The sequence below is a fragment of the Odontesthes bonariensis genome, chromosome 1, assembly GCF_027942865.1.
Source record: "Odontesthes bonariensis isolate fOdoBon6 chromosome 1, fOdoBon6.hap1, whole genome shotgun sequence".
NCBI lineage: Eukaryota > Metazoa > Chordata > Actinopteri > Atheriniformes > Atherinopsidae > Odontesthes > Odontesthes bonariensis.
Genome location: NC_134506.1, coordinates 7,277,221 through 7,295,580, shown reverse-complemented (window position 1 = coordinate 7,295,580; position 18,360 = coordinate 7,277,221). Strand labels below are relative to the sequence as shown.

At 41.5% G+C, this 18,360-nt stretch overlaps 1 protein-coding gene across 3 annotated transcripts in view; it reads left to right on the top strand.

Moving 5' to 3' along the window:
• The window catches only part of LOC142382482 (uncharacterized protein F13E9.13, mitochondrial), a 33,351-nt gene that overhangs the window by 3,061 nt on the left and 11,930 nt on the right, over positions 1-18,360 (top strand). The window lies entirely within an intron of this gene.

The window sequence follows — 18,360 nt, the reverse complement described above, 5'->3', positions numbered from 1 at the left end:
ATTCAGTGCAAACATGTAGGCAAAAAATATATATATCAACATATCAACATCATAGTGCAAAGATATGTGCAACATAAAACTGCTAGTGCAGAGAAATATGCAGTTTGTATTGCAGTATTGTACGGAAATTTTTATATACAAATATTGCACAGTAAATGGGTTCACAGTATTTTCAAGTGTTATTGAATATCAAATATTAAGTATTTAAATATTGCACAGTACGTGGGTAGAAGAAGTCCGGGGGGGTTAGGCTGAGAAATGCATGTATGAGTTCAGAGTAGTTATGGCTTTCGGGAAAAAGCTGTTTTTGAGTCTGTCTTAGTTCTGATGCACCTGTAGCGCCTCCCCTAGGGCAACAGGTCAAACAGATCAAAGCCAGGGTGGGAGCTGTCCTTCGTGAGGGTTTTTGCTCTGCTGAGGCTGCGGGAGATATAAATGTCCATCAGGGAGGGGAGAGGGCAGCCAATGCTCCTCTGCGCTGTCTTCGCTACTTTCTGAAGTCTCTCCCTGTCTGCCTTGGTGCAGCTGCCATACAATACTGTGATACAGTACGTCAGCAGGCTCTCAATGGATGAGTGGTAGAAGGTCAGCAGCAGGTTTGAGTCCAGATTGGGCTACCTGAGAACTCTCAGGAAGTGTAGCCGCTGCTCAGTCTTCTTGATGTTGTCTGTCTAGGACATGTCAGTGGAGATGAGGACACCAAGAAACCGGAAGGTGTGGACCCTCTCCACACACTCGCTGTTGATGTAGAGTGGGGCTAGTTCGGTGCTGTGCTTCCTGAAGTCGACCATGAGCTCCTTGGTTTTCTTGGTGTTCAGACCCAGGTTATTCTCTGAACACCAGGCTGCCAACTTCAGGACCTCCTGTCTGCAGGCTGCCTCGTCTCCCTTTGAGATGAGGCCGACCACTGTGGTGTCGTCATCAAACATGACGATTCTGTTGTTTTTGTGGGCCGGACTGCAGTCGTAGGTGCAGAGACAGTACAGGAGGGTGCTCAGCACACAGCCCTGAGGGGAGCCAGTGCTCAGCGTGCGAGTGGAGGAGAGGTGGGGGCCAAGTCTCACAGTCTGGGGCTGGTCTGTGAGAAAGTCCTTTATCAAGACACATGTGAGAGGGCGGAGGCCAAGTGTGTCCAGTTTGGTGATGAGAATGTCTGGAATGATTGTATTGAAAGCTGAGCTGTAATCCACAAAGAGCATCTGGACGTAGCTCTGCTGATGCTCCAGGTGGCTCAGCACAGAGTGGAGAGCTACGGCGATGGTGTCCTCTCGAGATCTGTTGGTGCGGTATGCAAACTGGTGGGGGTCGAAGTCTGGGGCGAGATAGTCCTTGATGTGCTGAAGAACCAGTCTCTTAAAGCACTTCATGATTATCGGAGCGAGGGCCACGGGACGGTAATCGTTTAGGCTGGTGGTGGGAGTCTTCTTCGGCACTGGGATGACTGTGGCTGATTTTAGGCAGGACGGGATGACTGCCTGGTCCAGGGAGAGGTTGAATATTCTGGTGAAGATGAGGGCGAGATGGTGGGCACACGCTCTGAGCACCTTACCAGGAACTCTGTCTGGGCCGGCAGCCTTCCTTGGGTTCACTGCCAGGAGTACCCGTTTGACATTGTGCTCCTGTACAGTGAGTGGAATGGTGCAGGGACGGGGTGGAGGCAGGGTTCAATTCAATACAATTCATTTCAATTCATTCATATAGCGCCAAATTAAAACAAATGTCATCTCAAGGCACTTAACACATTGAATACCGGCGGTGTTTACGGAATTATGTCGTAGAATCCCAGCGTTCTAAACCATTTTTTGACGTTTTTTGTACAGTCACAGCATATTATGTGATAGGGCCACTGAAACATGTTATGGCTCGTTTGAAAGCTGAGACTTTAAACTCTTTGTGGGTCAAAACTGCGTGTCTCTAGGTGCCGCCATTACCGAGCTATCCTTAGCTGAACCAAGGCGGGTATCCACCAAAATCAACAACAAACTGAGATATCGGGGCTTTTGTGAAACGTGCGCTCTTTTCTGCCACATTTCTACAGTAGGCCTATTGTAACAGAATGACCAGTGGAAATGCAATGAAAATCTATTACAACATGCATCACATAGCAAGTCAGAGACGATTGCATATATAGACATTCTTTACATAAATAATACTGTACACACTTGCACATTTTTTAAAGTATTTTTTGTTTATTCGTTGTCGTCGTCAGTCTGCTTGCCGTGATGAAAAAGAAAGGCGGACTCGTCCAGTGTTGTTTGATGAAAGCGCACCTGTTGCACCTTTCTTCTCTTACTAGTTCTACACCTTTTCATTTCGGCTTCCCTTTCCCTCCAAGCGTGATCGCATGTTGCAAAGCTAACCTGTTCATAAGACCGCCTCCTTAGACTTGTCGCGTGTCTTCTTCTCCTTCTTGTTGTTTGTTTATGTTACTTTACCGCCACCCTCTGGAAACCGACACGTGCGATTGGACAAAATGCGGAAATGCACAACAATCAATGCAGCGTTATCAAAATTGTTCTTGAGTTGACGCAAAACCATTGGTGTAATGATCAAAATGTCCAGATGATGACACCAGTTTTTGACTGCCATCTATGTCAGTTCTGTTCATCACATAATTACAAAAATTACACAGAATGTGCATTAGAATGTATAGATTCAGAATCCATAAAAAAAACGTAAATACGTATTTTTACCATTTGGGAGCCAACGCATGGGCAGTAAAAACGTAGTTTTACGTGACTTGGGAGTCAATGTGTTAAATAATATAGTCCAATTCAAGTCAATTGGAGTTCAATTCATTGTAATCATAATAAATTTCAAAATAATCCAATTCATTCATATAGAGCCAATTCAATAACAATTTCCTAGCTAAGGAAACCAACAGATTGCACCGAAACTTGTCTTCAGTCCTGTGGAACGGAACGACTCACTTTTAACAGGAAGAAACCTCTGGCAGAACAAGACTCAGTAAGGGTGGCCATCCGCCTCGACCAGCTGGGGTTTGAGAAGACAGAAAAGAGGGGGGAAAAAACACTGTAACACCATTCAAAGGATACCTGTTGGAACAGGGAAACACGAGTTAATAATCATAATAATGTCACATGTACAAAATATCATTTGACAAATTAAAGGCGGGAAAAAGAGAGTAAAGTGAGGAAAGGTATGACAGATGAGGCTCCCCAGCAGTCAACTTTACTTTTATCTGAATTTAGAAGCAAAAAATTCTGAGTCATCCAGGTCTTCAAGACATGCTTGTAATTTTACCAACTGATTGGTTTCATGTGGTTTCATAGATGGGTATAGCTGAGTATCATCAGCCTAGCAATGGGAATTTATGACATGTTGTTTAACAAAATTACCTATTGAAAGCATATATATACATATATATATATATATATATATATATAAATAGTGTGAAAAGAATCGGTCCAAGCACAGAACCCTGCGGAACTCCATAATTTACTCAGATGTTGGAGGAAGATTGTTCATTTACAAGATCAAACTGGAATCTATCAGATAAATATGACTTAAACCAGCCTAATGCAGTTTCTTTAGTCCCTATAACATGTTGAAGTCCACTATCAGAGAATAAGAGGAGATCATTTGTACCATTCACCAGTGCTGTTTCTGTGCTATGATGTGCTCTGAAGTCTGACTGAAACTTTTCAAACAGATAATTTCTTTGCAAATGATCACAAAGTTGACCTCCAACAATTTTATCAAGAAATTTAAACACAAAAGGGAGATTGGATATAGGTTGATAATTAGCAAACACTCCTGGATCAAGAGTAGTTTTTTTTACTGAAGGGTTACAGCAACCTTAAAAGTCTGTGGTACATATCCTGTCAACAAAGACAGATTGATCAAAGCCAATATGGAAAAATTAATTAAGACGGAGATATCCTTGAAAAGTCTGATTGGGATTAGGTCTAAAATACAAGTTGATGGTTTAGATGAAGCTATATTTAGATCAACTGGGCAAAAACAGTCTAATTACAAATCAACTTCTAAAGATACTTCTAAAGCTGTTGTACTTAACAATAGACCAGTGATAATAGTAACAGTAATAGTGGGAAGGATTCCATCAAACTTCTCTCTAATAGAAGCAATTTTATTGGTAAAAAAGCTCATGAAATCATCATTACTGAGAGTTAAAGGAATGCATGTTTCAATCAAGCTAGGACTCTTAGTTTGACTACAGTGCTGAAAAGAAATCTGGAATTGATCTTATTCTATTCTACCAATAACGAATAGTAAGCAATTTTAGCTTTACGGTTAACTTTCTTATATGTTATTAGAATATCTTTCCAGACAAATTGAGATGCTTCTAAATTTGAGAGACGCCATTTTCTTTCAAAAGTTCTTGCTACTGAGGTGGCTGCTGAGGCACGAACGATGTAGGACGTGTTTTTCGGTCGCTCTTCGGGAATGTGATTATAATATAGTTTTAATGTCATTTTGAGCTTGTCGACTGTCTGCAACTTTAAGTTGATTGAACATTTTTAAGGGGACCTGCATCTTGAGAGTCAGAATCGCGTTAATGGCGAACTGTCGGGCGAAAAATGAGTCTGCCAAGTCCGGGCGGAACAGGCCGCAATCTCAGCCCCCGGACCCCGAGGCACCTGAGAGGCCAGGTGCTAATGAAGAGATGCTACGTAGCATTAAGGCAATGATGGACGACCAGCGTACCGAAATTGTGGCAAAATTCGAGTCTATCATATCAGAACTGGTTAAGAAGGAGGTGGCGACTGCTCTCAAACCGCTGCAAGAAAAAGTTTCCCGGCAAAGCAGAACTTTAAATGTCTTGGAGCGCTCGGCTAACCAGCATTCGGACCAGTTAACTAGCATGCAGGAGAATGTATCTAAGCTATCTGCTACGGTGGAGTCTCTGGGAAAGAAATGTGAGGAACTAGAGGCACGCTCTTGATGGCACAATATTTGACTAGTGGGTCTGCCTGAGGGATCCGAGGGTCCCCGACCTACAGAGTTTATTGGCACACTTTTAATGGACTTGCTGGGACTTGATGAGGTGCCCGGGCTCGACAGGGCCCACCGCACATTGCGTGCTAAACCAAAGGAGGGAGAACCACCGCGCACGATGGTCATCAGGGTGACACTTTTCCAAGTAAGGAATGATATCCTACGCTGCGCTGGGCAGCGCTCCCCTCTGCTACACAACGGGAAAAGGGTGTACATTTTCCCGGACTTTACACCAACTGTGGCCAAGCGGAGGGCGGCTTTTGTCCAGGTGAAGAGGGTGCTCCATACCTGTGCTAATGTTAAATTCGACCTCTGGTACCCAGCTATTCTACACATCAGCATGTCCAGCGGCCAGACCTACAGATTTGAAGACCCGGACCAGGCCCTCGAGTTCGTCAACAAGAGACTCAGGAAGGATCCGGCCCCGGAGAGTGACTGACTCTGGAGCTCACTTGTACCCGCTGGTTCGGTTTGTATTTTTGCGGCAATAGGCTGCATATCTAGTGGGTAACATCTATGCTATGCTGCTGTTTCTTGTTCATAGACTAAACACAATACTGACTGTACACTGACTGTAAGTTTTACGGCTCCATCTAGAGCATATTGGTGCTATTTTTATTTATTTATTTATTTATTTAAAATCTCATTCAAATTTCATTTTGCATTTTGTCAGTCTCTGCTTATGGGAACATCTCTGTCTCTTGAGAATGCAGTGTTTCTTTTTTTTTATCTCTTAATTCATGGCACCTTATTCCGTTTATTACTTCTATTTATTTTTACTTGGGACAGCCAATATTCACACTCCCTGAGGTCATTTTGTAGTGGGGTTAAGCTACTGGTAATGACAGGTTTTATTTCATCGTGGGGTGAGGTAGCACGCATCACTTTTTGGATGCTTCTGCTAGGCGAGGAGGAAGGTGGGGTGTTCTGTTCAAATCTGGGGGTGTTGTTAGTTCGTTTTTTGGGGGTGGTAATGGGTTGGCACCTATGCTGCTTTTTCAGATGTATGGAGTGGATGTGTATCGCCTTTTTTTTTTTTTTTTTTTTCTTCGCTGTTTTTGTTATATACTGAACTCTTTGTCCCTTAATGACTCAGGTTAAGAACACACTCTCCACTGTAGGTGGGGATGTTAAATTTGTGAGTTTAAACTGTAAGGGCTTAAATAATCCAATCAAGCGCAGTAAAGTGTTGCACTACTTACGCCACCTTTATGTTCATGTCATATATTTGCAGGAAACTCATTTAAAAGAGATAGATAATATTAGATTGAAGAAGAGCTGGGTCGGGAAAATATACCATTCCTCATTTTCCAGTAAATCAAGAGGGGTTGCTATTCTCTTACATAGAGATATTCCTTTTGTACATGTTAAGACAATCTCTGACTCTGCTGGCAGGTTTATAGCTGTCATGGGACATATTTTTGATGTGAAGGTGACTCTTGCTAACGTTTATGCTCCCAACTGGGATGATGAGTCCTTTTTATGACAGGTTTTCTCTATGCTACCGGACTTGTCCATGTATGACTTAATTTCAGGAGGGGACTTCAACTGTTGGATGAACCCTTTCTTAGATCGTTCTTCCCCAACTTCAGCTGCTCAGTCCAAATCAACCAAAGTGATTCAAGCCTTTATGAATGAGTTTAATGTTGTTGACCCTTGGCGTTTTTTCAATCCAGATAAAAGGGAATATTCGTTTTTCTCACATATTCACCGCACCTACACAAGAATTGACTTCTTTTTAGTGGCTGAAAAGCTGTTACCCTCCATTTCCGGCTGCAAATATGATTCGATTGTGGCGTCAGACCACGCCTCTATTTCTATGAATGTTTACTTTCAGAAGTTTATTAATACAAGACCACCATGGCGTCTGGATACACATTTGTTGTTAGATACAGACTTTATTAAATTTGTTTCAGAACAATTAGATTTCTTTTTTCAGGTCAACAAAACTCCAGAAGTAACTGCCTCTGTGCTGTGGGAAACAATGAAGGCTTTTATCAGGGGGGAGATCATTTCGTATAGGGCCCGTCAGATGAAATCTAGAAGAGAGAAGTTAGCCAAGCTATCTCAAAGCATCTCACTCCTAGATTCTTTATACGCAATCTCAAAACTGCCAGACACTTATAAAGAGCGAATGACTTTACAAGCTGAGTATGATCTTATCATGTCACAGCATACTACTGAGCTTTTACTACATTCAAGATCTAAATTCTACGAACAGGGAGATAAGACTAGTAAACTCTTGGCCCATCGACTACGTCAAATATCTGCATCTCAGTTAATTCCTCAAATGGAGACTGTGTTACATCTGACCCTTTGGAAATCAATAAAACCTTTAAGGAATTCTATGAACTGCTATATTCATCTGATTGTTCTAATACCTCTGCGGATATGATCTCCTTCTTTGACAGGTTTAACACTCCCACTCTCGATCAGGTTGAAGCTGAGGAACTGGAACGTCCTATCACAGCAATTGAACTTGAGGCAGCAGTTAAGTCATTACAAAGTGGTAAAAGTCCGGGCCCAGATGGCTTTCCAGCCGAGTTTTATAAAACATTCTGGAAACAGCTGGCCCCACACCTATTAGAGATGTTTACTGAGTCTTATAAGTCAGACAGACTTCCCCACACCCTAAACCAGGCTTGCATTTCTCTGCTTTTAAAGAAAGGTAAAGACCCACTTTCATGAGGTTCATATCGACCCATTAGTCTGTTGAATGCTGATTTCAAATTATTGTCCAAGTTGCTAGCCAGACGCTTAGAGGTTGCCCTACCTTCAATTATATCTTTGGACAAAACTGGGTTTATTCGTAATAGACACTCCTTTTTTAATCTTAGAAGGGTGTTTAATGTGGTTTTTAATCCTCCTCCAATTGCTCTCCCAGAAGCTCTGGTAGCTCTGGACGCCGAGAAGGCATTTGACAGGGTAGAGTGGGATTATCTTTTTTTATTTTGGGGAAATTTGGTTTTGGGAAAAACTTTGTTTCATGGGTTAGGCTATTATATGCTTCTCCTCAGGCCATGGTCAGGACAAATGCCACAAATTCAGAATACTTTTGCCTACATCGCTCTACAAGACAGGGTTGCCCTTTAAGTCCGCTCTTATTTGCCATTGTGATGGAGCCCTTGTCAATTGCTCTGCGGTCCCATGTTCAACTGAAGGTGGCGCTGTAGAATACAATAGAATAGAATAGAATAGAATAGAATAGAATAGAAAAATACTTTATTTATCCCCCAATGGGGGAAATTCAAATTCGTCAAGTAGCTCAACATTTTTTTTAAATATTTACAATGATTGAATTAACAACAATAAAACAACAATAATAATACTACTACTAACTAAATAATAATAAATGACTAAATGGCAAAATAAACAAATAAATAAATAAAAATCAATCAATCAATTTGAGAAGAACTCAGCAGTCACTGTTATAAAGCCTTATGGCTGTGGGAACAAAGGACCTTCTGAACCTATCAGTCCTGCAGCGCAGAGAGATGAGCCTCTCACTGCAGCTGCTCCTCTGTCCCGTCAGGATGCTGTGGAGAGGATGTTTATTATTCTCCATCACAGAATCTAACTTCCTCCTCATCCGTTGCTCCACCACAGCACCGAGAGGGTCCAGCCTTCTGCCTACAACAGAATCAGCCTTTTTCACCAGTTTGTCCTGGCGCCTACAGTTTTTGTCTGTAGTGCAACTCCCCCAGCAGACAGCAGCATAGAACAGTGCACTCTCAATGATATTGGGATAAAACATACTCATCATATCACTGCAGACATTGAAGTATTGTATGCGCATTGTATGCACTGTATGCACTGTAAGTATTGTATCTAGTAATACTTCTGTTGTAAGTATTGTATGCACTGTATGTGGACGATCTCCTTTTGCTTTTGTCTAATCTGTCACGTTCTGTTCCTGCTGCCCTCTCAGTCCTAGAAGAATTTGGTAGATTCTCTGGATATAAACTTAATCTTAACAAAAGTGAAATGCTTACTATTAATGGAGAGGTAAATGAAAACTCACTCGAACTCCAAAATTTACCATTTAAGGTTGTGAACTCTGGCTTTGTTTATCTTGGAGTATATGTCGCCAAAACGCTGGTTGATCTTTATAGGAAAAATTTTCTCTCTCTGCTCACAAAAATTTAACAAGATTTAGAGCGATGGTCCCTACTAAATCTTTCTATAGCTGCCAGAATCAATGCAATTAAAATGAACATTTTCCCGCGCTTTTTATATTTATTTCAATGCATTCCGATCTTCCTTCCTCTTTCATTTTTTCATAAAGTAGACAGTCTTATTCTAGATTTTATCTGGAACAAGAAAACTCCTAGGTTGCGTCTACAAGTTTTGCAGAGACCCAAAGTTCTGGGAGGAATGGTGCTACCAAACTTCCTTTACTATTATTGGGCAACAAATATTAGAAATTTGAATTATTGGGTTAATTATGGAGATATTGAGGTCCCTCCGTCATGGTTGATTTTAGAAGCAAACTCTGTCCATCCGGTATCATTGAAAGCCTTACTGTACTCACCCTTGTCTTTGTCTATTTCTGGTTATACTACCAATGTGATGGTGGCCTCCAGTATTAAAATTTGGACTCAATTTAGACGTCATTTCGGCCTGCAAACACTTTCTATTGGGGCTCCACTTGCAGCAAATCCTATTTTTCCCCCATCGTTATTGGACAGTACCTTCTCTATATGGGCTAGGCTTGGCATAAAAACTCTTAGAGACCTGTATGTTGATTCTATTTTTGCTTCTTTTCAACAATTGGTAAATAAATTTTTGCTTCCTAAAGGACATTTTTTTAGATACCTTCAAGTTCGAAACTTTGTCCGTAGCTCATTCCCAGAATTCCCTGCTCTTCCTAAGCCTTCAGATTCTGAAATATTTCTGAAGCCTCTCTCATCATTAAAGGGGGCAATCTCTTCTATTTATTTAAATATTTATAAACTTTGCCAAGGCTCTTCCACGGTACTCAAAACAGTTTGGGAGACGAATCTGGGAGAGGTGATTCGAGATGATGTTTGGGAGGAGATTTTACGGAGAGTACATAAGTCTTCAATCTGTGCTGGACACAGTTTTATGCAGTGTCGTATCCTCCATCGAGCTCACTACACTAAAGCTCGGCTTGCAAAAATGTTTGATACAGTGTCTCCCCTATGCGAACGATGCCAACAAGCCACAGCAAATTACTCACATATGTTTTGGGGCTGTTCTTCTCTGACTAGATTTTGGTCTGAGATTTTTTGCACTTTATCTAAGGTAACCCCGCTAAAAAGGACTTAATAGCATTCACAACTCTGCTGGCCAGGAGGCTGATACTGCTTAAGTGGAAATCCCCAGTCCCACCTACCTACACATACTGGGTTAAAGAAGTGCTTTATTTTCTTAAATTAGAAAAAATTAGACTGACCCTGATTGGTAAGGCAGTCTCATCTGAGAAATCCTGGAAACCCTTCTTGTTGTATGTCAATAGTACAAGTTGCCAGATCACTGTGAACTGAGTGCTGCAATGCTGAGCTAGTGTGTGCGTTTTTTTTTTTGTTTTGTTTGTTTTAATTATTATTAAATTATCGTTTATTTATTACTATTTTTCTTTATTTGTAATTGATTTATATATTTTGTATTATTATCTGCCAAATCAGATATTTGTCATTTTAGATTGATTTTATTTACTTATCCATCTGTTTGTACATGTATATATACCGGTGTATATATATTTTGTTTTACTGATATTACTATATTTATTCTTTGACACATTTATTTATTTGTTTGTTTTCCTTTGCTTTCTATCTAAACATATCTATCTGCTGGGGCTAGGTGCCAGAGGGATAGGGGTGGGGGGCAGATATCTGTTTTGTGATACATTGAATCTATATCTGCAAATAAAAAAAAATACACTGTAATTGTTATTGTATGGAACTCTATTGTTTATTATGTAAAACTCAATAAACAGATTGTTAAAAAAAAAAAAGTTCTTGCTACTTTCTTCTTAAGGAATGCAGCTATGAATTATACCAATAAGCCAGTCTCTTCTGACTGATTACCTTCAATTTCAGAGGGGCAACATTGTCCATGTTGTATGCATTTAAATTGTAGTTACATCAACAAGACAATCAAGTTTTGCAGGGGTAAAGTTTAGGTATCTGTCCTCTGTTGTATTAGCACATGTAATGTGTCAAATAAAGGCAAATAATGGCATCAGATGGGAAATGGACCTCACCAGTGGTGTTATCGGCTCCACAAGGATGGATAGATTGTTTTTGTGTTGACTTTAGAAAGGTAATATGTGTCAGTCAGTCAGTGGGGTTACATGGCACTGAAAAGATCGGATTATTGGCTTAATTACAATAAGAATGAGTTGAGCAAGGGTAATTATCCTTGGATATATGGCGGTGAATGAATCGAATCAAACTCATCACAAATGAAATGTAGAGGGATGTAGCTTCATCTTGCTCTTCATACGCCATTTTCTCGAATGCCTGAGTTTGCTGTTGTTGTTGTTGTTGAAGGGGTCAACCGGAAGTGGCTCTATTAGCAATAGTTGAAATGGGTACAGCGCTACCTATCGTATCGGAGAATGACATGCTTTGTTCCTCTGATCCGATTCATTCACCGCCATATATCCAAGGATAATTACCCTTGCTCAACTCATTCTTATTGTAATTTAGCGAATTATCTGATCCTTTCAGTGCCATGTAACCCCACTGACTAAGTCTGTATTGATCAAGTAGGTCATTGATGCAGATCTTGGTTTTACCATTGTTTTGTGTTCACTTCACAGCAATTACTGTGACCAACCTGTTGAGAAACAATGTTAGATGAGAGTGGTCAAAGAGTGTCAGGAGGCTCTGGATAAGAAACCTTTTATTTTTGTCATAGATATCTTTGATGTCGGTGCAGTTTTGCTCCAAGTTGGACTGAATGGGTTTGAAAGGTCAGTGGCCTATTTCTCTAAGAACCTAACTCAATATGAAAAGACATATTCCACTACTGAGAAGGAGGCCTTAGTATTAGGTATTAGTATTAAAAATAGTTTAAGGCGTATGATTCAAATAGCAAGAGTGGCTATGTATTCAGATCATAACCCTTTCTCTTTGATTCACTAGTCCTTTTCATCGATAGTCATGTCTTCAGTGATTTCACAAAGAAAATCAGTTTTTTGGTTTTGAGGGAATGTTTTTTGTTTTTTTTGGGGCTTTTTATGCCTTTAATGAGAGGACAGTTGGAGAGAGACAGGAAGCAGGGGGCGGAGAGATGGGAAAGACACTCAGCACAGGGCCGCTCGGTGCGGGAGTCGAACCGGGGCCAGCTGCAGCGAGGACTGTAGCCTCTGTACATGGGGCGGCTGCTTAACCCACTACGCCACCGACCGCCCTGGTTGTGAGGGAATGTTTACCTTTTTCAACTTCCCTAAAGACCCAGCAATCAATTAACAGTAGATATGGTTTGTTTTTCCGGGCCAGCAACTTAGTCTGGATAAGGGTTGGATTTTTTCTCTCGTAATGGATGACAGTTTTATGAACATGAAACAGTGTGACACTGGCTTTGCAGAGAGACTTAAGCTAAAAGTCAAGATGGCTACATCATTAGGGCATAAATCTGAACCACAAGCAGCATCTAAAAATGTGTTGTGTTGGCATCAGACATACAAAGGATTTTAACTCAAACATAATGGTAACACCGAGTAAAATGGCCGATAAGGGGGCTAATGGTAATTTGTGGTGATCATTTTATACTCAAGACAACTGAACATATCTATGTTTTGCTACTACATCTACTTTGAAACACAGTTACAGTAACTGCAGAATTCTCACCATGGCGTTCAGGTCCAATTCTGGCTCAGAACACATCTCATGTGATGTAATGACTGAAAACATAGCATGTTTCTCAAAGTTTTTTCCTGTTCATTAAATTAAATTCAATTAAAAAATACTTTATGTATCCCAGAGGGAAATTAAATGTTGATGTAACTCAATTAAATCAAGGAGTTATTATAGATGCTGATGGCTGTGGGCAGGAAAGATTTCCTGTAGCGGTCCGTTTTGCATCCAAACTGAAGAAGCCTTTGACTGAAGAGACTCTGTTTTCCGATAACAGTCTCATGGAGAGGATGTTCAGGGTTGTCCATAATTCTCTTGATTTTATGCAAAATCCTTCTTTGCATTATTGTCTCCAGAGGTTCCACAGTCGTCCCCAGAACAGAACCAGCCTTCCTTATCAGGTTGTTGAGTCTTTTTAGGTCCCTGGTTCTGATGCTGCTGCCCCAACAGATGACGCCAGAGGAAATGACGCTCTCAACAACAGACTTGTATAAGATCTGCAACATCTTGCTGCAAACCTTGAAGGACCTTAGCTTCCTCAAGAAGTACAGTCTGCTCTGTCCTTTCTTGTAGATGGCTTCACTGTTGTGTCTCCAGTCCAGTCTGTTGTCCAGATGAACACCAAGGTATTTATATTCCTCAACCACCTCCACTTCTTCTCCCATGATGGAAACAGGGTTTGATCTGACCCTGTTTCTCCTGAAATCTACAATTATCTCCTTTGTTTTGTTAACATTCAAGATGAGATGATTGTTCCCACACAATTCCACAAAACGGTCCACCAGCTCTCTGTACTCAGCTTCTTGTCCATCTCTGATACACCCGACAACTGCAGAGTCATCTGAATATTTCTGTAGATGACAGGAGTCTGACTTGTACTGGAAGTCTGAAGTGTACAGAGTGAAAAGGAATGGTGAGAGTACAGTCCCCTGTGGTGCTCCTGTGCTGCTGATCACCTGGTTAGACACACAATTCTTCAGTCTGACAAACTGTGGTCTGTTTGTCAGGTAGTCATTAATCCAGGTGATTGTTGAGGCCTCCACCTGAGTCTTCTGGAGTTTCAGATGAAGCAGATCAGGCTGAATTGTGTTAAATGCACTGGAGAAATCAAAGAACATGATCCTCACAGTGCTGCCTGCTTTGTCCAGATGACAGTGGGTTTGTTGAAGCAGGTGTATGATAGCGTCTTCAACTCCAACTCCATGGCGATAAGCAAACTGCAGGGGGTCCTGATATGTGCTGGTTTGCTTACACAGGTGGGTCAACAAGAGTCTCTCCAGGACCTTCATGATGTGGGATGTCAGGGCAACAGGTCTGTAGTCATTGATGACTGAAGGGTGAGTTTTCTTTGGTACCGGAACCAGACAGGATGTCTTCCACAACAGTGGTACCTTCTCTTGGGTCAAGCTAAGGTTGAAAAGGTGTTGCAGAATCCCAAAGAGCTGCTCTGCACAGGCCTTCAGGACTCTGGGGCTGACACCATCTGGACCTGCAGCCTTGTTCCGGTTCAGTCTCTCCAACTGCCTCTTCACCTGACTTCTAGAAACAGAAAAGTGGGAGGGGGAGGCAAAGGGGACAGCAGCATCTCCTGATTTGGTTGAAGACAAACTAGTGGAAGCAGAAGAATCCATGACTGAGGTGGAGGTGGAGATGTTACAGGAAAGCTGTGGGTCAGAGGAGGGTGGGATGTCTCTTTGGCTGGGAACAGGAGGGGAGGACGGTGAGCTCGTTCCTGAACTGAACCTGTTGAAAAATGTGTTCAGCTCATTTGCTCTGTCCAGACTTCCATCCATCCGATCCTCCCTCTGCTTGAGGCCTGTGATCTTCTTCATTCCTGACCACACATCTCTGATATTGTTCCTCTGCAGTTTACTTTCAAGCTTCTTTCTATACACCTCCTTGCTCTCTCTGATCTTGACTTTGAGCTGCTTCTGTATACTCCTCAGTAACTCCCTGTCTCGCTCCCTAAAGGCTCTTTTTTTCTTGTTCAATAGTTCCTTTAGCTCACTGGTGATCCAGGGTTTGTTATTAGGGAAGCATCTCACTGTTCTGGTGGGGATGGTGTTGTCCACACAGAAGTTTATATAGTCAGTCACACACTCAGTCATGGCATTAATGTCCTCTCCATGTGGCTTACAAAGAGAAATCCAATCGGTTGCATCAAAACAACCCTGTAAGGCTTCTTCAGCTTCCTGTGACCACTTTCTAACAGTCCTTTTGTGACAGGTAGTCTCTGGACAAGGGGTTTATATGCTGAACAGAGAAAAACAAGGTTGTGATCTGATTTACCCAGGGGAGGTCTTGATTTAGAAATGTATGAATCCTTGACATTTGTGTAAAACAAATCCAATGTCTTGTTTTCTCTGGTAGAGCAGCTGACAAACTGTTGAAAAGTTGGCAGTGTAGCAGGGAATGAGGCAGATATTGCCACAAAAGAATTGGGGTGTTATGTCTGTATCTTAGCAACAACAGAACTGATGACATCACATGCAGTGTCGGCAACAGCTGAGGGTGGAATGTAAACAGCCACCAAAACAACACTGGTGAACTCTCTTGGCAAATAATATGGACGAAAACTTACTGCCAATAGTTCAATGTCAGGACTGCAGAGACGACTCTTCACAGTAACATGTCCTGGGTGACACCATCTGTTGTTGACAAGCACTGCCAATCCACCCCCTTTCCTTTTCCTGCTACTCTTTAAATCTCGATCTGCTCGTACAGTCAGGAAGCCCGGCAGAGAGACGCTGGAGTCGGGGATATGATCCTGCAGCCATGTCTCAGTAAAACACATAATGCTACATTCCCGATATTCTTGGTGAGTCCTTGTCAAGGCTTGAAGTTCATCCAACTTGTTAGCTAACGATCTTACATTGCCCATGATGATGGATGGCAGATATGGTTTGAACTTCTTCTTTCTCTCTCTCCTCTTTGCTCCTGCTCTGCATCCACGACGGCTCCTTTTCAATTCCAGTGGGATTTCTGGCTTCAGTTGTCGAATTATTTCTGCTTTTCCAATGTTAATCAGCTGCTCCCTGTTGTAAACCACCCTGTTGCTATGGTTATGCATCATAACAAAAGAGCAAAATATACAAAAGTATTGGGAACAATCAATCAAGCTGCACAGCATCCAAGGCAGGAAGGAACAGTTGTCCAAAAAATGCAATTTCTTCCAAGAAAAAACAGGAATGAAATTTAGAAAAAAGAAAAAATCTCAACCACGGGGGTTTCAAGAGTCTGGACTGATACTAAGATTGGTCCTTTTATACAATCTTGACCACATACACATATTTGTCCAAACAGTTCAAATTCTATCTTAAGTACAGAGCACGTTGGAAAATCAATCATATGACATTAAGCATTATTTGCTCGAGCAATTCATGCAGTTCTGTTGTATGACAGTTCAGGGAAAACCAAGTGTAACACAACACATGAATGAAAAAAACCTAATTTACCAATACATTCATATGTTGTCATACCTGGCAACTGATGTTGTGCGTATTTAAGAGTCACTGTTATCCCCTTCTCTGCCCCTTAGGCAAATCCTCAATAATTTGACCGATCAGAAGACACTTCAACAAGTCCTCTCAATCTCAAGAGGAGGTTACTCCTAAGAGATAGCTCTCCCTCATTCTGAACTAATTACTAACAATTAGGAGTTATGAAGTGTGCAGAACTAATTTAGAGATACCCAACACTAGGATGTTTAGGTGGAGCTTGATGTTAGAAACCTTATGATCTTGAATTTTTTTTTCATCATGAACATAGCAGGGAAGAACAGTCTGGTGGCTGATGCCCGATTGAGGGTGAGGCGTTGTGGATGAAAATAGAGTTAGATTGAGATGTGAGTAATAATACGAGAAGTGGAATGCAGTCCACAGTGTTGGTGGCTATATGATTGTGAGAGATTACGAAGAAACACTTTGCCTTTTTTAAGTGCTATTTCATGTTATGAAAAATAAAATGTGGGGGAAAAATAGGAAAGTTAAAGAAATTTAAGAAAATATATGTCTGTTTGTTCAGTGTTGCTTTTGTGATTGTGCTCTGTGGAATTTCTTACTCCTTTAGGAAAATTAAAAATCACTATTTTTTCTTATAAGTTACACATTTTTGCATAGTTAATTCTATCACACTCACTCCTACAGATCTTTGGTGTTTATTTTCACTTTTTAGCCTGGACCCCAGGCTGTCTGGGTGATGGTCAGGAAGAGGAGGATAGCCCTAAAGTCAAGCTTGTGGTTCACCATCAACCTGTCCATGTTTCAAACAGATTTTCCCCACTCAGCGACACACCCTTTGTGGGTAAAACCCTCATAATTGGCAGCTCTATAGTCAGAAACGTAGTATTAGAGACACCAGCGACCATAATCTGGGGCCAGAGCGGGCAACTAAGAATCCTATTTAAAACTGCTGGCTAAAGATAAGTGTAAATACGGTAAAATAGTTATTCACGTCAGTGGTAATGACACCCGGTCACACCAATCAGATGTCTCTAAAATTAATGTTGCATCGGTGTGTAATTTTGCCAAAACAATGAAACTCCAACGTTTTTTCCCTGCCAAATCTGACCAGTGATGACATGTTTAGCCGCATGGCCTCCTTCAACTGCTGGTTGTCTTGACGATGTCCAGCAAACAACATGGGCTACATAAATAATTGGCAATCTTACTGGGGAAAGCCTGATCTGATTAGAAGAGACGGCATCCATCCCACTTTGGAAGGGGCAGCTCTCATTTCTAGAAATATGGACAAATTTATCAGTCATCCAAAAACATAAGAACCCAGGGTTGAGACCAGGATGCAGAGTTGTAGTTTGACACACTTCTCTGCAGCTTCCAACCTGCTGCTATCCTTCCCAAAACCCCATATCAGCTTGCACTGCGGCAACGCTCAAAATCATTTTACCGACAAAAGTTACTGATCACTTAATGCCACAGTCAGGTCTACAAACCTGTAACAACAACAACAACTCTGTTGTGTTTGCAGAGCACTGGGAGGTCAGGTGAAAGCCGGATCGCAGAGCAAAAAACTGTAGTTCGTGACGCCAAAATCTAGTAAATAAGAGGGATGGTCGCCGAGCCAATGTGGAGATGAGTGATGAAGAACTCTGCTGACACGGACTTAATCGAACATAGAAACCTTTATTGCATTCATCAGGTCCGTCTCGAATTTACAGAAAAGATGCACTCTCTGCAAGTCTGGAGAGAGTAGCCCACTTGTTCGAATGAAATCTCACTGTCTTTCAGAGGGTGAAACTCCTTTTTATGGGTGTTAATTTATCCCTACATGGTGGAGATGCTCCAGGTCTCTTCTTCTCCAGGCATCTAGCCAAGAGACAATGTATATGGACTTCACGCCTTTGCAATGTATTTTCCTCCGAATCTCCTTATTTGACTATATGCTATCTCTGGTTGGAACACATGCACTCAGTGGCCTTCATCAGTGACGTGTTTAGAGCATATGTACTCAGTGAACTTAGAGATGGTCCTTTTCAACTGTTTCTCTTGAGTATCAGACACCTCAAATGCTAATGGAGAGATTGTACACCCTGCCA